Source organism: Pimephales promelas, chromosome 22, assembly GCF_988280905.1.
Source record: "Pimephales promelas chromosome 22, fPimPro1.hap1.1, whole genome shotgun sequence".
In the NCBI taxonomy this organism is placed as follows: Eukaryota; Metazoa; Chordata; class Actinopteri; order Cypriniformes; family Leuciscidae; genus Pimephales; species Pimephales promelas.
In genome coordinates, this window is record NC_142790.1 from 2,466,624 (window position 1) to 2,489,871 (window position 23,248).

The window sequence follows — 23,248 nt, forward strand, 5'->3', positions numbered from 1 at the left end:
CCGCCGCTGACTTCAATCTGACCGCCGACAAAGATCAAAACGATTTTAGCGCATAACAAAGAGGTTAGCTAGCAACGGGGCTCCAGTGCTGAAACGCTAAGATGCCAGTAAGAGTAAAAAAAAATAATGTTACCAAGTTACTGGAATCCACTACTAATGAACAAAATTACATATATATATATATATATATATATATAAATAAAAATAAAAAATATTTTAATTTAAATAGATATGCTGAAAAAAACACTGCAAGACAGAAATAGCAAACTAACAATGTTATTTTTTACTCTAGCAAGAATGCAACTGTTTCATATAATACACTGTAAAAATTAATATGCTTTATCTAATCAATAGAATTGTGGCAAAAGATTACAAGCAATATTATTAATTAAATTTAACAAATTAGAATTGAGTAAAATCATGTAAAATGAGTAAAGTTTAAACCAAAAAAAATAACAAAAATATCGCACTAACAGACAGACAGACGTCAAAGATTAATTAAGAACTCTTTATTTTATAAAGCCTGATGTTAACAAGCAGAAGGAGAAAACCGTCATTTTAAAACAAACACCGATCACCATGATGGTGACTTAAATTTATGTTTTTTTTGGTCGTTGTTGTAAGTTTTACTCATTTTAAATGGTTAACTTTTAAGGAATTAATTTGATAAATTATTACTTAATTCTAATTTGTTAAATTCAATGAATAACATTGCTTGTAATCTGTTGCCACATTTTTTTTTTGATTAGATAAAGCATATTCATTTTTACGGTGTACAATTATAGTCAATAATGTCCATGAGTTGAAGCTAAATAATATTACAATTTGCACAAAAATAGGCAAATGATTAAGTTACATGAACATATAAGTCTTATATTTTCTTTGGGTACCAGCACACTAAAGTTTGCCTAGAACAAAATTAATAAATAATTTAAATGTGGATGTTTAAATTAATATATAAATTGTTTGAATATTTTCACTTTTGCCAGTTTTGTGTGCGTCTCTTTAAATGCAAATGAGCTGCAGCTCAGGAAGAGGGCGGAGCTTGCAGAGCTCATACAGCAACAAAACAGGACAATCTCACGCACTGAAAATGTCAGAAACTGCATTAGCGGTGTTCAGTTCCAACCCCAGTCGGACAATAATGCCTATAGAACCAGAGAGTATACTTCATATAGTTATAACTTACGTTGTCATCTTGCTTTTATCCACTATTAGTACAAGCCTGTCATAGCAGACCCGTCCAAAAGATGGACTAAACTTTACTGATGAGTTTTATGAAGTTGTACATCACACAAAAGAAAACGTCCGTTTTCACTCTAGAAAATCACAGTAAGAGCTGAATTAATCACAGTACAAGAAGTGCGAATTAAAGTCTTATCCATAAACTCTCCCTCGCTTGTATAATCAACAACATATACAGCGAACAAACAAATATATGCACACTTATGCCTTTTCCAACCCGATCTCACGAGAATTTGTACGAATTTTACGAGGTGGCCAATTCGTAACAATTCGTACGACCTCACTCTTACGAATTAGTGCATTTTTGCTAAATCGTACATATTTTACAAATTGGCCAATTCGTATGAATTCGTACGGATGACCTACCCCTGACCCCGCCCCTAAACATACCCATCACATGGGTTTGGACAAATCGTACGAATTCGTACGAGTGAGGTCATATGAATTAGTACGAATTAGCCACTTTTTAATCACTCGTACGAATTGGTCGTGAGATAGCGTAGGACTTTTAAGGCTGTGCTTAATAAACTGGTAAACTTTATATCTCTAAAACAACTCCAATTAAATGTAATAAAGTGTGGTAACCAGTATCGCTTATGATTTATAGGGATTAATAAAAAGCACTGGGTGGATTTTTATCATTATACACACACTGCCAACACACATTTGTTTACAAAGAATTTTGCGTAATAGGTCTCCTTTAATGAATATAACATGTGACAATAAAACACTGTCCACTAGAAACCATCATTGGTGAGGAACCTTAAGAAGTCAAGTCTGGTCATATTGGACAATGACAGAGAGACTGGCGTCCAGGCCCTTCATTACAAACAAGATAAACAGGAATCCGTGGAGGCTGGACTACGAGAGCTACTCATAGATCAAGTGGAGAAGTGACAGTTCGGGCCAGCAGCTCGGGTCCTCTCTTAGGAGGCCTAAATTATTCACGCCAAGCTAGGGATGAAGTGAAGTACACAACTTTAAGTATATAATGCTGCCAGGAGGACTATCGATTGACTAATTAATTGATTAATGCAGAAAGTAATCGACTACCTCATTAGCTGCAATGCATTATTCATACCTGTACTTATTCTAGAAAAGGCATTGTGTTTCCAAGCACATGTACGTGTGTTAGCATGTTTATGTAACGGAAAGGTCGTTTAGGTTGCGGTTTAGAAACTGGAGTTCTTTTCCTACATGGGGAATTATCTCAACTTAGAAGATTACTCAGTGTTTTCTTCATCTGTGAATACCCACCTTGTAGATGTTGTTCAAAATATCACATCTTTAGTATTCTTGCCCTCGTATACCCAATGCAAACAAACCCTGCTTGTCTATTGGTTCATGCCCAGGGGAAGGCTGAGGTTCTGTGTGCCCTTGTCTTCATCGTTCTGTCCATCAAATAAGACTCATGTTTGTTCTTTTCAAATACAAAGTGGCAATTTATGCAGTATCGTCCCACGAGACAATGGTTGCTAAATAACAAAAATCTGAGAAAGGGGATTTTTTTTATTGCATGGGAACAAAGTCTGATCTGCAAGTTAGCCGTGATATGTGCAATGAATAAACTCACACGCTGACACACTGTTCTCTCGTGACCACCGGCCAACACCGCTGAACGGCCCGAGTTGGATGGAGCAAATGTGTCTGAAAACAATCCAGTGACTGATGGGAACAAACTCAGTTCTTTCTGTGACCTTGTTTCTTTTACGGTAAACTTGATGATTATATGAAAAGCGAGTGAGATGATCTTTTTTTTTTTTAAAATGGATCCATCCATCCAACCATCCATCCATCCAACCATCCATCCATCGATCCATCCATCCATGCATCCATCCATCCAACCATCCATCCAACCATCCATCCATCCATCCATCCAACCATCCATCCATCCATCCATGCATCCAACCATCCATCCATCCATACAACCATCCATCCATCGATCCATCCATCCATGCATCCATCCATCCAACCATCCATCCAACCATCCATCCATCCATCCATCCATCCAACCATCCATCCATCCATCCATGCATCCAACCATCCATCCATCCATACAACCATCCAACCATCCATCCATCCAACCATCCATCCATCGATCAATCCATCCATGCATCCATCCATCCATCCAACCATCCATCCAACCATCCATCCATCAATGCATCCATCCAACCATCCATCCATCCATCCAACCATCCATGCATCCAACCATCCATCCATCCATCCATCCATCCATGCATCCATCCAACCATCCATCCAACCATCCATCCAACCATCCATCCATCCATCCATCCATCCATCCATGCATCCAACCATCCATCCATCCATGCATCCATCCATTCATCCATCCAACCATCCATCCATCCATCCACCCATCCATCATCCAACCATCCATCCATCCATCCAACCAACCATTCATCCATCCATCCAACCATTCATCCAATGAATACTAAAACAATTGTATTACTCATTGTTAGTTCATGTCACTTAATGAGATCTTATTGTAAAGTTTTACACATATATTTTTATATTGTAATAATTGCATGGATAATCTCTAAATGAACAGAATAATAATAAAAGTAATCAAACACTTTACAATCTTCACTGCAATCGATTAATCATTAACGCTACAAAAGTTATTCAGTCGAGAGATTTTCTCTGTCTTTATTTCTTTGATTTGTTCTTTGAATTACGACAGGCTTTCAGTATGTATATAAATATGCATACACAGAGAAAAAAAGGTTTTGCAAAATCATATGTAGACCATTAGCTCTGAGTTGTTATCCATTTTAGTTCAGTGTAAACACTTTATAATAACACACACACAGTGCATCTCCTCCAAATGATGGCATTTAGCAGGAGCCGACAGATGGAGAAGGCGAATTCTGTGCTCATAACACACACTTTAAATGGATTGCTGGTTAAGTGCAGTGTGGATGTTTAAATAAATGATGGCAGTGAGTGTGTTTCAGTTGAATCAGGGTCAGGACAGCCAATTCACACTGCATACACACCTTTCATTAAACCTGGACTGGAAGACAAAATGGAATATTATATTGTGTTTTCTGGCTATGGAGAGGAAAGAGGATTTACCCAAAAGTTCAGACTATGAAGAACACAACAGAGAGGCTTTCCCTCATACTTGACACTACATGAGAAAGAAAGGATTCGAACCACCTTGATGTTTCATCATTGTGGGAAGGGAAGCGGAGTGTGTTTTAATCTCTGACTCAGTGAAGGTGAAAGACTGTATTCATGAAATAAACAGAAGAAGGAGTGTTTCCTTTGAGCGCTTTATGAGTGCTGTTTCTACACATGGAAGCGCTGAGGGTTTAATGCAGTAGCACTCTATAAAGTTTGCTTCTCTGACACTTTTCCAGAACTTTTATGGATGACTGGATTGTGTTTTTGAGTGGTTAATTAAAACTTCCAACGGCCTTGTTGTTTTTCCTACAGCAAACACAGTGAAGAGACACAAGCTCCAGCCATACCTTCAGTCTCTCTCTATAATGGACCAACACTGAATATAATAGAACCTGCCAAGAACATCTATCTATCTATCCTTCCATCCAACCACCCATCCATCCAACACTCCATCCATCCATCCAACACTCCATCCATCCATCCATCCATCCACCCACCTATCATCCATCCATCCATCCAACACTCCATCCATCCATTCACTTCCATCCATCCATCCATAAATTTAACCTTTCATCCATCCATCCACTTCCATCCAACCATCCATCCCTCCATCCATCCATCCACCCACCTATCATCCATCCATCCATCCTTCCATCCATTCATCCATCCAACCTTCCATCAATTCATCCATCCCTCCATCCAACACTCATCCATCCATCCACCCATCCATCCATCCATCCAACATTCATCCATCCATCCATCCATCCATCCATCCATTCACCCACCCATCATCCATCCATCCATTTAACCATCCATCCATCCAACCTTCCATCCATCCATCCATCCTTCCATCCATTCAACCTTCCATCAATCCATGCATCCCTCCATCCAACACTCCATCCATTCATCCATCCATAAATTTAACATTCCATCCATCCACTTCCATCCATCCATCCAGCAATCCATCTATCCATCCATCCATAAATGTAACCTTCCATCCATCCATCCACTTCCATCCAACCTTCCATCCATCCCTCCATCCATCTATCCATCCATCCATTCATCCATCCATTCATTCTTTCATCCATCCATCCATTTAACGATCCTTCCAATCCATCCATCCATCCATCCATCTAACGATCCTTCCATCCATCCATCCATCCATCCATTTTACATTATTATTGTTCCAAAGGCGCAAATAAATAAATAGATACAAAAAATAGATTGATTAAATCTATGAAGCATGGGGGGGGGGGCTTAAATGTTATAAAAATAATCCTAATAGTTGTGGTCCAGTTCATGAGAAGCAATCCTAATGCGAGTTTCTTGTTTGAATCACACGTTTCCCGTGTCGCTCCCGTTCCTCCTGCTGCTTCCTGACGTTTACGATCTGAAGTCCCGTTTGCCGTGGTCAATGGGTCAGAGGAGTTACTAATGGGGGTCCCGATAGGCGGGCCAGGGGATGTTGAGAATCCCAAGAGAATCATCGTGCCTCTTTAATTGGGGTGCTTGGGAAAAGAAATGACGGATTATGACCTATAAATGGGAATTTATGTGCCCATTATACCTGCCGCTGATCTGTTCAGAAATGGTAACGGTCTAATTAGCCATGCATTCGCTGGCCTAACCTCCTAATTATGGCTTTTTCTGAACAGGCGTCATTCCCACACATATCCACTGTTATTTTTCCCTCGCCCAATTAAGCCGTTTGTAGCATTATGCAGCAATACGATACGGTCCAAGCACTGTCAAAGCTGTATTTCAAAACTAAAGTAAGAAACATTGAGATTTACCTTGCAGAAAGTCCCAGAGAGACTGTCAGAATCTCATTAGAAAGATGTAGATCCAGCAGGGATTGTAGATATTAAATGCACTTCGATGTAGTTTTGTGTAACAGTTGAGGAATATAGATCACAGGAATTGATTGGCCTGAAGGAGCCGACGTTAGCTACGATACGACGAGATCGTTAGACGTCGTGAACTGAGACGAGAAGTCATGAATGAGGAGAACATCTTAATATAGGTTGAATTTGACATGCGATGATGAGCCGAAGTGGCCTAATTTACCTGAATTCAACCAAACATTAAGGTTGCATGTTTTTGTGGATAAAAGTAAGAACCACATATTAAACAAAACTGTCAGTTATACAACACAAAATGTTTTACTCTTTAAAACTTAAAATAAAAAATGTAAACGTAAACACCTAAATATTATTATATTATTGTAGTTTAGAAAACACCAATTCATGGAAAACAAATATAGTATGCATTTACAGTTAAATGACATCTCAAAGTCAAAAATGATGGTAACACTTTACAATAAGGTCCGTTAGTTAACATAAGTATTAATTTATTAACTAGCATGACCTAACCATAAGCAATACATTTTTTACTGTATTTGTTAATCTTCGTTATTGTTAGTTAATACAAATAAAACTCTTCATTGCACGTTAACTAATGTTAACAAGATTTTAATAAAGTATTAGTAAATATTGAAATTAACATATACAAAGATTAATAAATCTGTTCATTATTAGTTCATGCTAACTAATGTTAAAAAGCGAACCTTATTGTAAATTGTTACCATAATTAGCATTGTTTGTTTGTTTTTTTGCCAGTTGATGTATTATTATCGTTCCTGAGACATGCATTAATAAATAAATATTTTATTTGAGTAATGGACGAACGAACGAAAACAAACTGTTTATTTATTTATTTTGTCATTTGATGTATTGTTTCAGTGCCTATGGCTCAAATAAATAAAATAAACACAATTATTTATTTATTTTATTTTATATATTTGTAATTGTTTTTATTTTATATTACTATATTATTTTATTAATTATATTATATTTTTAGGTTATTTTAATATATTACATATTCATAATATATAATAACTAAAAGTTTCTGATCGTAAACTGTTGCATTTCTATGCGCGCAAGTGCATGTGTGAGAAAGAACGGTATAGGATTGAACTCCAGTGTGCATGATCGTGTGATGGATGTGTAAAGTGCGCAGCGACTCTAACACACTTGCAATAAAACAGAGATGCAGAAGCAAAGATATTCCACTAAACACACTGTTGACTCTTGAGTCTCGGAGCGCCACAGGGGCCGTCTCTTCTCTCACACTTCCCACTCCTCTTTCTGACAAATCATCTTTTCACTGCGTGTTCACAGGAGAACCGATGAACAGATGAACATCACAGCTGTGTGTTCACCTCTCACACACATCCTGAACTCTTTAACACTGGTAAAACCGAGGGAGACCACATCAAATCATAATGCAGAGCTTGGGTTGCAGTAATTACAGTAGAAAAGACCGTTCAAGGAACCTTAACAGGCAAGACATCAAATCCACAAATCATAGAAATGATTCCCTCTCTGTCATACGGAAAATGAGATTGTCTGCTAATATATAAGAAGCTTTCAGAAGAAATCGGAAATCTTACTGTACTGTATATCATGGATCATTCCACAGGAAAAAAAAATACCACAAATGAAATCTTTTTAATATCTCGACTGTTTCTCATAAAGCAATGAGCAAAAGGAGAACGCTGCATTACTTTTATCGAGCAAAAATAATGAAGAAAATCATAAAGAAACACAAGAGAATCAAGCAAACAACACATATATAGTCACAGCAGACTGATCTCATGAAATAGCGTATGCATGACATGCCAATTCGTATTTCCATTTTTGGCGTGCTATCAACACGCATAATCGCCTTTCAGCGTGTTACATTACTGTATAAATACATGACCTACCCCAACCCCGTCCCTAAACCTACCCGACACTGGGGTTAATACTATTATGAGTCTTCCCCTACCATCCTAGGAAAAGAAATAGCGCTCCTCAGATGTAGATCTACATTTTGCTTCGTTTCGCTCGGACATTTAACGGCGTAGACATACACTCATACATGCGGATAACTCAAAATGCGTATAGATAACACGCCACTAGACTTGAAAGTTGTTTACGCAAAAGTCATGATATCATTTATTAAACTTATTAAATTCACCTTTGGCTAAGCCACGCCCTAGAATGTAGATTGACCAATCACAGCCCAGAACGAGCTCCCACAGCGGTCCGACACTTTTTCACAGCGCTCCATTGACTTTCAACACAGGCGTCTCATGTTTTTGGTCTCGGCAGGCTATTACCGTCGTAGTTTTATCCAAAATATGGTTAAACGTTGTCCCTCTGGCATTTCCAACACAGATACGCGTTTCCCAGAGAGGTTGGAGGGGGGTGTCCGTTTTTTCCCTTCCCAAAACCGAAGTCAAATCCTGACAAGTGTCGTGTTTGGATTAAACTGTGTGGACGTCCTCAATTAGCTAAACCCCGCAAAGATCAACAAGCACTTTTTTTTTACTTCTAACCTTACTGTGAGTGTGAATTTATACTAGTTAGACCGTTTTTTTATGTTTTAGGTTATGATTTCGGTTCTCATTCCGTTTGACGGATGTAGCAACAGTAACTAAGGGGGGCGGGGCTTAGCCAAAGGTGAATTCTCGGCTAAATTATTCATTTCTACTGTATGTCAGCACGCCGTTGGTTTTTTAGTTCTAAAGAAGATTTGAGACACAAAATTGATATTTTAAAACATATCTGAGAATATGTTGAGTGAGCAGTGTGTGGTTTCAGAGGAATGAAGAGATGGAAGTGTGTCGTTCTCTTCACGTCTGTGCACGTTTGACCCTAAACTTGTCTGGAGTCAAAGGTTATGGGCTTAAAAGCACTCTTTTCCTTCCTGTACGTTCACCATCTACACCGACACTTTAACTTTTCCCACGTTTAATTGGTATTGAGTTTCTCCAGCACACAGGGCATCCGTTGTAAGAGTCCAGCTGAGAGTACGGTTACGGTTCCCCACACTTCCCCTTTCCCCCACAATCCCAATCTCTGAGACGGCTCTGGCGGGACCGAGGGGAAACCGGACTCCAGCCGTGTGGGTCGGGGACGAGGCCGACCACCCGAACGCTCGGGACAGCCGGCTCGCATCAGTCTCACGCACAGGAAGAGCTGGATTAGTTCAATTTGTTCAAATTTATTCAAATGTACTGACTACACGTGCTCATATACTCTTATGATACGCATTTTAATTCTTGAATTAAAATTTTTGGACCAGACCTTTTAAGTAATAATAAGTCAATAAGTCTCTTAAAATATCAGATAAGTTGACCTTTTTATGGCAAGGCAAGATTTCTGTAAGGTTGTGTGATTTTAAAAAAAGTTTATATTCATAAAGATTAATATTCATGATTTGTGTGAAAACTTTTTTTTATAACACACACTTACATGTATACACATTACTACAATAATTAATGTATATTATTACTTTTAACGTATACCACATGACATGTCATGAATGTTATTACAATTAAACTATTCTGGAAAATGGTATGAAAATATATTAAAATAAATGTAATTAAATGAATAAATAAAACAAATTAAAATTAAAAAAATAATCAAATAAAAGCTTATTTTTTATTATTAAAAAATAAGCTTATTTTTAAAGACAATTAACCGTGGGTTTCATCCCAATTCTCTCTTTTTTTAGTTCCTTTTTATTAACTATTTATTATTTACTATTTATAACCATAAGAAACTCAGAGTTGTATAAGAGTACATGCCTTTTAAAAGATGTGTCCTTTTATCAGAGACTGTGTATAATGAAACACGGCCGATGTAATGAGGCCATTAGTGATGTTCAGTGCTGTGTGTGTGTGTGTGTGTGTGTGTGTGTGTGTGTGTCCCGATCCACAAATCTTAGCTTCTGCATGTTAACACAGCTCACGATTCAAAACGTTATATAAATTATACATGCTGCACATTTATATTCCCTTATATCTGTTTAACTGTCAACAATAGGACCGCTTTTGTAATGAGTCTGCTTGTCAATGTGCCGTTTTCCAGCTCAGAACTGTCCGAAACACACACACACACACACACACACGGACACCGCCCTGCCGCTCATCAGGGTCATTTCTTTCATTTCATTTTAACAAGGATTTGACAAGCGTAAAAACAAATCTTCTTTGATTGATAGACCCACAATTCAAACATGGTCAACCATTACAATCATAATAAAACGACCATAAAACACGCATTACATAAACATATTATTACATACAGCTCAAGCGTCAATCATCAGCAATATTACGCTGTGTTTGGTTGCAGTGATATTGGGGAAAAAAATGATATAATGAACAGCTGACTGTAAATCCGCTATTATTAATCAATCTATACGAGCGCTCTCTGATTGCAGTAGCACCTCATTGCAGTACACGAGATCCAGGGGGCGGAGTCGGATCCAGATCTAGGGGGTGGAGATGGGTGGGATTAGGGGTGGGGTTAGGGATTAGGGGGCGGAGTTGGGTAGGTTAAGGGGTGGGGTTAGGGATCATGAGGCGGATGGGTAGGATTAGGGGTGGGGTTAGGGATCAGGGGGCGGAGATGGGTAGGTTAAGGGGTGGGGTTAGGGATCAGGGGGTGGAGTTGGGTAGGTTAAGGGGTGGGGTTAGGGATCATGAGGCGGATGGGTAGGATTAGGGGTGGGGTTAGGGATCAGGGGGCGGAGATGGGTAGGTTAAGGGGTGGGGTTAGGGATCAGAGGGCGTAGATGGGTAGGTTAAGGGGTGGGGTTAGGGATCATGAGGCGGATGGGTAGGATTAGGGGTGGGGTTAGGGATCAGGGATCAGGGGTGGAGATGGGTAGGATTAGGGGTGGGGTTAGGGATCAGAGGCGGAGATGGGTGGGATTGTGGGTGGGGTTAGGGATCAGGGGCGGAGATGGGTAGGATAAGGGGTGGGGTTAGGGATCAGGGGGCTGAGATTCGTAGGATTAGGGGAGGGTTTAGGGATCAGGGGGCGGAGACGGGTAGGTTTAGGTATATGAAAGGTGGGAGGAGTTGGATCTGGATCCAACTCCTCCCCCTGGATTTCGTGTTCTGCTGTGAGAACCATCTCTCTGATTGGATCCTCATCTGAACAAATCAGCCCTTATAAAACAAGCACAGATTTACTATATATCAGTCCATATATCAGATATTATACCGTTGTTTGGATGTATTCAATTCATCAAATGTGCAGAAAAAAAACATTTATGATTACAAAATTATTTCTACTTCCCTTTCAAATAAATGCTGTTCTTTCAAATGTATTATTCTTCAAAGGTCATGATGCTGAAAATGCAGAAATCTTACAATATATCAAAATATTTCAATAATTAAAGCTATTTAAAAATTGAGAACAGTTTGTAATGTTTTTCTTTTATATGCAGCCTTGGTGAGCGCATACGACTCTTGAGAAACATGAGAAAAACGTACTGACACCGATGGAGAAGAGCGGCCTTTTTCTCTTGAGTGACTCAAGTAAAGATGATGATGTACCGGACAACTTTTTGAGCAATGTTGCCGTCATCGGGCAACCAGACCTAAATTATCCAGATAGAAATATATTGCCCATTTTCAATGGGATAGTGCCCAAGCAACAATCACTCAGAATGAGAGAAAAGACATTCGTCACGACATGAACCCTTGCTCTGTTGCACTTCTGCGGTTCTTTCAGTGTAAAGGTTCTCAGCTATTAATGGCGAGATAGGTCAAAGATCCTGCTTTACATGCAACACTGAGCGCCTACTTTATTGATCATCTCCACATCAATATTTAATGAGATAGGGTGTGAGGAGGTGTATTAAGGGTCACCAGAGCCAAAATTTCAATGACTCAAAACACAAGCAAAGCGTTTGTGGAATCGAGGCTGCTTAGGGACAGAATGGCACGGCAGATTATAGAGAGAGATCAAGTGAAGATAACAGAGGAGTTGAGATGTTCACCATCTAGATGTAGTGCTTCGCTAACTGATGCCATAAATACAGCAAATCGGTGGATCAGAAGTGTGAGCGAGGTGAACGAGAGGGAGACGTCTCTGACTACGGTCACAAAGAGACTCGTAAATGAATGTGTGAGCAAAACTGGTGAATATCGGGATTATATGTCCAGGTAAAAAAAAAAAATGTAAAACTAAACTAAATTCAATTCAATTAAATAGATTAAAATAATCTAGCAATAAATAAATACAATTGAATTAAACAAATAAAATAAATCAAAACAGAAGGAAATTAAATTAAATACAAAATAATACAATACTAAAAATAATAAAATACTAAATAATACAAAACAAAATCTAATCTAATAAAAAATAATTAATAATAAATTATAATTTAATAATAAATAAATTAATAATAAATAATAAATATTTTTTAAATAAAAAAATAAAACTAAACTAAATTCAATTAAATTAAATTGATTAAAATAATCTAGCAACAAATAAATACAATTGAATTAAATAAATAAATAAATCAAAACATAAGGAAATTAAATTAAATACAAAATAATACAATACAAAATAATACAAAACAAAATCTAATCTAATAAAAAATAAGTAATAATAAATTATAATTTAATAATAAATAAATTAATAATAAATAATATTTTTAATACAAAATAAAACTAAACTAAATTCAATTCAATTAAATAAATTAAAATAATATAATCTAGCAATAAATAAATAAAATTGAATTAAACAAATAAAAGAAAACAAAACAAAAGTAAATTAAATTAAATACAAAATAATACAAAAACAAAACAAAATGTAATCTAATAAAAATAATAATAAAACAAATAAAACAAAACTAAATTAAATAAAATAGATTAAAAGAATAAAAAGATAAAAGATAAAAAGAATCTAGCAATAAATAAATAATACAAACAAATTTGTAAATAAAATTGTAGATAAATAATTGAATTAATAAATGTAAGTGTATTGAAATAAGTAACTTTATTTTATCATATAAAATGTTATGTGAGAATACAAATTTATAATAATGTATGTATGTATGTCTGTATGTCTGTACGTAATGTTCAGATACATGCACACATGCATCCTAAAGAGCTGCCCTGTCACATTCTTTCTTTCATTCGAGGATGATGCAGCTTCACAACGAGCCAGCATCCGTTCCCCCATCAGAGGAAGAGGCGCGAGTGTTTCTAAGCAACCCTGAGTCCTGACACACTGCATTGTGATGGAGCTACGAATACAAATCAGAGCAGAAATAAGAGAGAGAGAGAGAGAGAGAGAGAGAGCGAGAGAGAGAGTTCCCGCCACAACGGTGAGATGAATATTTCACATGATCCCTACATAACATCACTCAACCGCAGGAGTAAAACTGCGCCTCAGGGATTAGTTTAGCCAAAGTGTTGCAATAAAAATCACAACCACAGTCCGTTTGCAAAAAAAAAAAAAAGAAAAAAAAGTGCTGTTTGTCCATTTTTGGCAAGAAAATATGCATTTTAAAAGGATAATTCACTTTCACTCATTGTTTACACAGAGATTTAGGAAGTGTTACCCTTCACTGTGAAGATCTAAACATATTTAGATATACAGGAAATTGCAATGGAAGACGATTTAGATATATCAACAGACAATGTTGATTTTTTATTTTTTTTTCGCAACCGCGGAAGATCAGTTGGACGTGTCTGTGGTTACAAGGGGTAAAAACGATATAAATACTGTTCGTTTTCTCACACAAACCGCTCAGTTCGTGTCTTAGGTCATCAATGTGTACTTACATTTATGAGTCATTAAATCATGTTTAATTTGGACTTCTCTCTGCATGCTCTTTGAGGTGGTGACCATAGACCTCCATTATATGACTGACAGAGAACGGTTTGACCTAAAAATATAAAAATTGAAAATACTGCGGAAACAAAGACACCTACATCTTGGATGCCCTTGAGGTAAGATCAAACACACCAAAAATGTATTTCAAAGTGAAATATCCCTTTAATAAACAAGTTTAACATATTAAACAATTTTTATTCTTCTTTATATTTTGGTGGAATGGAATTTTAAATTGGGTGAATGATTGTTACTTTACTTTTAAAAAGGTATATGCATTCCATTTGCATCATTAAATATAATTTTTGAAAATACATTAGCAGTATATTGTCACTAATTACTAAAAAATATATAGTGCTTCAAAAGAATATTACAATGTAAACATTGGTAACAATTTGTTAGTGTAAAAAGAAAATAACATGCAAAATTGTGTATTATAAAGAGATGCATTAAACGGTGGAGTCATGATTTGAGTTTCATAAAGCATCAGAGCAAGCGTATGAAAAGTGCGGTCACATGCGGAGGAGGCTGCGCTTTCAAACGGTGTAATTACTACATTCCTGTGGATGTGTAATATCCCAATAAACACATCTCCAAACAAAAAAACAAATTAACGAGAGGAATTGGAAATTATGTTAATTCCGTAATGGTGCTTGTGTGCGTCTCGAGGCTGTAGCATTTGCATACAGTAAAACGCTTCGATTGAGGAAATCACGTCAACAGAACCCCTCCAGATAGAGACGACACTGCACGCACCATATTTAAGATCATTTCGCCGTTACCATGGCAAAGATGCTAATAAGGCGCTTTAAAACAGCATGAAGTGAAATGAGTGTAGCCTCACAAGCCATATATATGCTAATGAGAAACCCGGAAGCACAGCGCAGACGCCTCAGACGAAGAGACGGCGAGTGGGAATGTCAAACGGATGATCTGCACTTTTAAAATAACAACACTCCAACACTTCATGAAGCAAAAATGTAGATTATATTGCTTATGATTTCATAGAAGAGAATACTGAAGAAGAGGTCAGACAACGCATACATTCTGATACAGCATTTGTTTAATCTCTTTTATTGTTGATACAGTAGGTCATAAAAAATATGTATTATGTTGTTTGATATGGCGGCGCATCTCCATTAAATACCACACTCAAAACAATGCTGGGTTGTTTGAACCCAAATTTGGGTCAAATATGGACAAACCCAAATGTTGGGTTAAAAATGTCATTTCAAATTATAACCCAACTTCAACTTTCACTTTTAACTGTACATTTTTTATTTCTGGGTTGTTTGAACCCAAATTTGGGTCAAATATTGACAAACCCAAATGTTGGGTTAAAAATGTCATTTCAAATTTTAACCCAACTTCAACTTTCACTTTTAACTGTAATTTTTTTTATTTCTGGGTCGTTTGAACCCAAATTTGGGTCAAATATGGACAAACCCAAATGTTGGGTTAAAAATGTCATTTCAAATTATAACCCAACTTCAACTTTCACTTTTAACTGTAAATTTTTAATTTCTGGGTTGTTTGAACCCAAATAGGCTTTATGCCGTGCGTCACGTGACCAAACTGGAAAACGGGTCTCATCGCATCCGCTTGTCAGAGAAAGTGTTAACGGCCGTAAGAACTGACTACAATATCTATGGATATTTAAGGTAATCAGCTAACCTACCTAGTTCACTTTGTTATTGGCGTTTTATTACATTTAAATATCTAAACGTTACTGTGAAGAATAAAAAATATAAAACGTTTAAATATAAAGCTGCACATGTGAGGGATATTGGTTATGCTAATCTTTGTTCGCTCCTTTTAAGTTATCTTGAGTAAAACTGCAAAAAATTTCATGAAGCACATACAAAAGACCTGGACCGGAAGCGATGCGACCTGTTTTACAGAGAATGCGGAAGTAAGTTGTGCATAAAGCCTATTTGGGTCAAATATGGACAAACCCAAATGTTGGGTTAAAAATGTCATTTCAAATTTTAACCCAACTTCAACTTTCACTTTTAACTGTAAATTTTTAATCGCATTTTTAACCCAACATTTGGGTTTGTCCATATTTAACCCAAATTTGGGTTCAAACAACCCAGCATTGTTTAGAGTGCAAACGTTATATATTAATCAATAGTCTCAAACCCATCGCTGTATGGTAACTCACTTAGAGCTATGAAATGATGAAATTTCCATGCAGAAGTAATGCAAAAGAGTAAGTTTTAGCATCACACACTCTAAAACAATGTTGGGTTGTTTTAAACTTTTAACCCAACTTTGGGTCAAATATGGACAAACCCAGCCACCGGTAGGGTTGGGTATCGAGAATCGAGTATCGATTGGAACCGAGACTAACTTTTCGTTTTTCCCGGAATCGTTCAAAAGTTAAAATTTCGATTCCTAGTTTCGATATTCACAGTCCGCCAAGCGAAGAAGAAACCGCTGAACAACACCAACGAAGAAGCGTCTACCGGAAGTGTTGGCATAACCACGCGAGTCGAACATGAGTACTTTACGTCGACGATCCAAAGTGTGGCTTCACTTTTCTAAAAATAACAAAATCTCGGCAAAATGCAAAATTTGTGACAAAAGGAGTATTTTTACAGAAGGAGTATTTCCTTCAGAAAGGCCGTTGGTTAGCAAGGTTAGCTAAACTTTTTTGACCCTGCCTCTTAAAAGAATCGGAATTGAGAATCGCTAGGAACCGGAATCGAAACAAGGAATCGGAATCGGAATCAGAATCGTTCAAATTCAAACGATACCCAACCCTAGCCACCGGGTTACATTTTTAATCACATGTTTAACCCAACCTTTGGGTTTGTCCATATTTGACCCAAAGATGGGTTGTTAGAGTGCATAACTCATTTGCGATGTGATTTCATGAATTTAATTTTTGCTTCTTTGACAAGCTATTTATTATATATCACCCAAATTAATTAGAATCTGTTTAAAACTGGGTCTCACAAACCACTGTCCTGCAGAGTTTATCTCCAACCCTTGATTAGCTTGCTCAGGTGTGTTTGATCAGGGCCCTCCAGGACCGAATTTGAGAAACCCTGTTTTAAAGCCATATCTAAAAATCTGGAATGTACTAAAACACTCAGTATAACTCTTCAATATAGAGTGGGGAAAGAGCCGATCAGCATCTGACACATTAGCGCTCGTCTTTACGGCGGAGACACCCGCATGGCTCTACGGGGCCCGGCAGGGGTCATTTCCCTGACAGTATTTCCCTCGTGAGCAGAGGCTTCACCGAGGAGCTGAGCTCATTTCAAGATAATTGCTCATGTTCTCCCTCAAGTCTTATCAGAGGAGAGGAAAAAATACATTTTATGGAAAAATATTCTAAGTGCTTTGCGATCCCAGAGCTTTTGAGCAATCAATACTCAGGTCATTATTATAGACGAAGCGATACGGCTCTGCTTAGTTTGAAGACTGCTGGTAAAAACTTCATTACAATTTAGGTTTGCTTTGGGAAACAGACTGCACAAAGAAGGAATTAACAGAACCCTAGCGCATTAATATGGAATTATGTGTTCAAAACATAACTACATTTAAAGCTTCTCAATTTGTTTAGAAGTTTAGAAGAAATCCAAGTGGAATTTCAAACTATTTAATCATTTGTCCAACTTCGGAAGAGAGGAGGGTGTTTGCACAGCTATATGGAGCACAAAGGAGTATATACACTCACCTAACTTCAAATTCTCATTAATGCAATTATCTAATCAACCAATCACATGGCAGTTGCTTCAATGCATTTAGGGGTGTGGTCCTGGTCAAGACAATCTCCTGAACTCCAAACTGAATTATGGTTATGATCAGCATCATGAGCGATGAGCGAAGATGTCTTCAATTCAACCCCCAACAATAGTCCCAGGTCAGGCGCTCTGAGCAGCCAATAAGCCTGATGTCACCGCCGCTTACATCAGCAGGGTCTCTGAGGCCCGACACTGACTGGTATTCCTGAAATATGGTGTGGGATGGCAGGAGGGGGACAGTGTGGTCACATGACCCGATCCAGAGAAGCCGTCACACTCGTACACGGCACTAGAGAGAGTTGATTTGCAGCATTCGGGCTACTTAAAGAGAGCAATCCGTAAGGGTGATGAGGATCTTCAACACAGGCTCTCAGGCTAGAAGTAAATCAAGGGGGGAAATAGGGTTTAACGCAAGTTCAAGGTTTCTTTGTGCTGCTTGTGTATCACAGAGATAAACGGGTTGAATCTATTCACTCTCTAAGTTAAAAGCAGCAGGATATGAAATATTCTGGCGGTGGGTGGTTATAGCATACATTAAGCTTTAAACGATACGAAAACATGCAACGGCTGAGAGCGCTAATGGCACACGGAGTGCTTCTTGATACAAAGGTGATGAGTTTGGATAGCTCAAATAATGCGAGGTGATTCACTCGGATTGTGCACGAACGTTTCTAAGGCCCCGGCGTTTTCCTTGTGATATTGATCAATGTGTGTTTCTACTGGGTGGCTTTGCAACACACACAATGGGAATTTTATTGTTGTGAGCAGTGCTGTGAAATAAAAAAAAAAAGACGAGAATGACGGAACGAGACTAAAAGAGAGCGGGCCGCGAGGTGAAAGGGGATTTTTTGGAGCGGCAGCAAATTCAATTAAATGCCACACAAGCATAAAGCAGTCAAGCTGTCAGCGGACAGAGCACATCAATCGAGACCGGGGTGAACGACCCCTTCCCCAACACCCCACACACAGAAATTAAAGGAAAAGTTCACTGAAAAATGAAAAAAATGTCATTATTTACACACCCTCATGTCTTTCCAAACCTGTATGACTTTCTTTATTTTACAGAAAACAAAACCGCCTGCCTTCCGTCACCATCACGTTGCTCTTTTCCATACAAAGTAAGAACAGAAAAAAGGTCAGGCTTCAAAAAATCAAGCATGGCATTAATTTAAAATCTCCTGTAGCAAGTTTTGTGTGAGAAAAAGTCAACCTTCACTTAAAATCGTACCGTGCTAAAGCTCTTAAATCTGATTTCCACTCACATACCAGTCCAATTCATTCATTCATTCTACCTCCCATACATACAAATGTGTCATAAATACATGTGCAGTTTGACGTCAATAACATCATGCATACTATACTATAATATGCATGTATTTAATGCTTAAATAACACTGGTCTTCTTGAAACACCACAATTGAAAGCATGAGGGAAAATGAGCAACCGCAATCAAGATATTTCACCAAAAATACAGGTTTGCTCCTCATATAAAGCTAGCCAGGTCCCACCAGACTCTCTCTAGACCGAGTCCAAAGAGGTTCGAGTCCAAGACAAGACCGAGTCCAAAGAGTTTCGAGTCCAAGACAAGACCAAGTCCAAAGAGGTTCGAGACCGAGTCCAAAGAGGTTCGAGTCTGAGTCAAGACCGAGTCCAAAGAGGCTCGAGTCCAAGACAAGACCGAGTCCAAAGAGGTTCGAGTCCAAGACAAGACCAAGTCCAAAGAGGTTCGAGACCGAGTCCAAAGAGGTTCGAGTCTGAGTCAAGACCGAGTCCAAAGAGGCTCGAGTCCAAGACAAGACCGAGTCCAAAGAGGTTCGAGTCCAAGACAAGACCGATTCCAAAGAGGTTCGAGCCCAAGACAAGACCGAGTCCAAAGAGGTTCGAGTCCAAGACAAGACCGAGTCCAAAGAGGTTCGAGCCCAAGACAAGACCGAGTCCAAAGAGGTTCGAGTCCAAGACAAGACCGAGTCCAAAGAGGTTCGAGCCCAAGACAAGACCGAGTCCAAAGAGGTTCGAGTCCAAGACAAGACCAAGTCCAAAGAGGTTCGAGACCGAGTCCAAAGAGGTTCGAGTCTGAGTCAAGACCGAGTCCAAAGAGGTTCGAGTCCAAGACAAGACCGAGTCCAAAGAGGTTCGAGTCCAAGACAAGACCAAGTCCAAAGAGGTTCGAGACCGAGTCCAAAGAGGTTCGAGTCTGAGTCAAGACCGAGTCCAAAGAGGCTCGAGTCCAAGACAAGACCGAGTCCAAAGAGGTTCGAGTCCAAGACAAGACCGATTCCAAAGAGGTTCGAGCCCAAGACAAGACCGAGTCCAAAGAGGTTCGAGTCCACGTCAAGACCGAGTCCAAAGAGGTTCGAGTCTGAGTCAAGACCGAGTCCAAAGAGGTTCGAGCCCAAGACAAGACCGAGTCCAAAGAGGTTCGAGTCCAAGTCCAGACCGAATCCAAAGAGGTTCAAGACCGAGTCCAAAGAGGTTCGAGTCCAAGTCAAAACCGAGTCCAAAGAGGTTCGAGTCCACGTCAAGACCGAGTCCAAAGAGGTTCGAGTCCACGTCAAGACCGAATCCAAAGAGGTTCAAGACCGAGTCCAAAGAGGTTCGAGTCCAAGTCAAAACCGAGTCCAAAGAGGTTCGAGTCCACGTCAAGACCGAGTCCAAAGAGGTTCGAGTCCACGTCAAGACCGAATCCAAAGAGGTTCAAGACCGAGTCCAAAGAGGTTCAAGACCGAGTCAAAACCGAGTCCAAAGAGGTTCGAGCCCAAGACAAGACCGAGTCCAAAGAGGTTCGAGTCCACGTCAAGACCGAATCCAAAGAGGTTCAAGACCGAGTCCAAAGAGGTTCGAGTCCAAGTCAAGACCAAGTCCAAAGAGGTTCGAGCCCAAGACAAGACCGAGTCCAAAGAGGTTCGAGTCCACGTCAAGACCGAGTCCAAAGAGGTTCGAGTCTGAGTCAAGACCGAGTCCAAAGAGGTTCGAGCCCAAGACAAGACCGAGTCCAAAGAGGTTCGAGTCCACGTCAAGACCGAGTCCAAAGAGGTTCGAGTCCACGTCAAGACCGAATCCAAAGAGGTTCAAGACCGAGTCCAAAGAGGTTCGAGTCCAAGTCAAAACCGAGTCCAAAGAGGTTCGAGTCCACGTCAAGACCGAGTCCAAAGAGGTTCGAGTCCACGTCAAGACCGAATCCAAAGAGGTTCAAGACCGAGTCCAAAGAGGTTCAAGACCGAGTCAAAACCGAGTCCAAAGAGGTTCGAGCCCAAGACAAGACCGAGTCCAAAGAGGTTCGAGTCCACGTCAAGACCGAATCCAAAGAGGTTCAAGACCGAGTCCAAAGAGGTTCGAGTCCAAGTCAAGACCAAGTCCAAAGAGGTTCGAGCCCAAGACAAGACCGAATCCAAAGAGGTTCAAGACCGAGTCCAAAGAGGTTCGAGTCCAAGTCAAAACCGAGTCCAAAGAGGTTCGAGCCCAAGACAAGACCGAGTCCAAAGAGGTTCGAGTCCGAGTCAAGACCGAGTCCAAAGAGGTTCGAGCCCAAGACAAGACCGAGTCCAAAGAGGTTCGAGTTCACGTCAAGACCGAATCCAAAGAGGTTCAAGACCGAGTCCAAAGAGGTTCGAGTCCAAGTCAAAACCAAGTCCAAAGAGGTTCGAGCCCAAGACAAGACCGAGTCCAAAGAGGTTCGAGTCCAAGTCAAGACCAAGTCCAAAGAGGTTCGAGTCCAAGTCAAGACCAAGTCCAAAGAGGTTCGAGTCCAAGTCAAGACCGAGTCCAAAGAGGTTCGAGTCCAAGTCAAGACCAAGTCCAAAGAGGTTCGAGTCCAAGTCAAGACCAAGTCCAAAGAGGTTCGAGTCCAAGTCAAGACCAAGTCCAAAGAGGTTCGAGTCTAGTTAGTAAGATAGTGAGATAGCTAGTAAGATAGTAACTATAGTAAGAGCATGAGAAGACGCCCACCGTTCTAGTGAGCACCTGGTCGGTTAATTTTGGCATTTTCTAAGTTAACGTTACCCTAATAGGCTAGTAATAAATGAACACACATACAAAAATGTCTTTCGTTCTGTAGGCGTCCTGGAGAATATTTCTGTTCGTCCTAAAACACATTTTCTATCGACAACTTAAAACTGAAGAAATCATCACCTGAACCACCTTTAACGCAAATAAGACCCACACAGCTAGCTACTACCACCATACGTAATCGAACTTTATGACATTAGGCTGATGCAAAGTTTACAAATGCAAAATTAACCGGCATGCAGACGCAGAGCGTGACGTGCGAGGATAAGCTACTGTGATTGGTTATTAGGTGGCGTTAGGTGAGTTTTACGTTTCCTTCAATATTATTAACATAATAGAAAGACAAAAGGCCACATTTGGCAAGACCAGAGGCCGAGACCGAGACAAGTCCGAGTCCGAATACCAGAGAGTCCGAGAGAATAGAAAAACGCTCTCAAGACCAGACTCGAGTAATACAGGCCTGGAAATAGATGACTGGATGTTCTGTTTTTGGGCGAAGCATTTTTTAACGTAGAGAAAAGCATTAAAATACATTCACCAGCATTTCAAAAGACATGATGTTTCCAATAGGCATTCGCATACAAGACCACAAGGCAACAGCTTCAATAACAAAACTGAACTGATTAACAAGCTGCAAAATAAAACTATTGCTGAAAAACTGACAGACTGTCTTTTTCACACAACAGGTTAATATAGCAACGCATAAAAGCAGTAGTTTGAGAGCAGGTTATAAAATCGATCCCTTCTCTTAACCGTGGCACTAAAACGAGACAGAAGCGTAACATTAGCTCGTTTCATCCAGACTGCATAAAGAGAGCAGTGAAAGGACTGTGTTCTCCATCTAGAGGAGATCAATCCGTTATGAGTAGCTAGTGTTGTGCGCTGGGCTCTTTCAAAGGGTAAACACACTGAATAATTTCTCTGCCAATTACCAAGACAGTGGAGAAGACCCAGACAAGAGCGAACATTGACAAATGCAGCCCGCCGCTCAATTTTCCCAGCAAATCCCCCTCTGTACCTGACACTAAGACAATAAGAAACCCTAATGGCTATTTATGCTGGCCCTGCCATTTATTTCAGGGGCCCTTCGCTGGTCAAAATTTATTCTCCAAAGCCCATTGAAATCAGGCTGTTTGCCGCTTCACGTGGCGCACTCCATTTTTCCTGTCCTGTCAAGCCAACCAGAAAGAATAAATGGGATAAGAGAGAAGGAGACGGAATAAAGAGCTGAAGGTACGGCTAAACATTGATGATGGCTTCGACTCTAACCACTGAGAGTGCATGTAAATGAAGCTGTGGAGATACGCAGTCAATTCATCAGGTGTCTCATTTACACACTAAAAGAAAATCATTTCATTCATATCTCAATTGTTTCTCTCAGGCAGCAATGAGCTGAGACGGCGACCAAATGGATAA

General features: G+C 39.3%; 1 protein-coding gene across 7 annotated transcripts in view; it reads right to left on the minus strand.

Annotated features, from left to right (window-relative positions):
- Window positions 1-23,248, minus strand: part of pard3aa (par-3 family cell polarity regulator alpha, a) — a 516,002-nt gene that overhangs the window by 367,847 nt on the left and 124,907 nt on the right. The gene's annotated exons all lie outside the window — the stretch shown is intronic.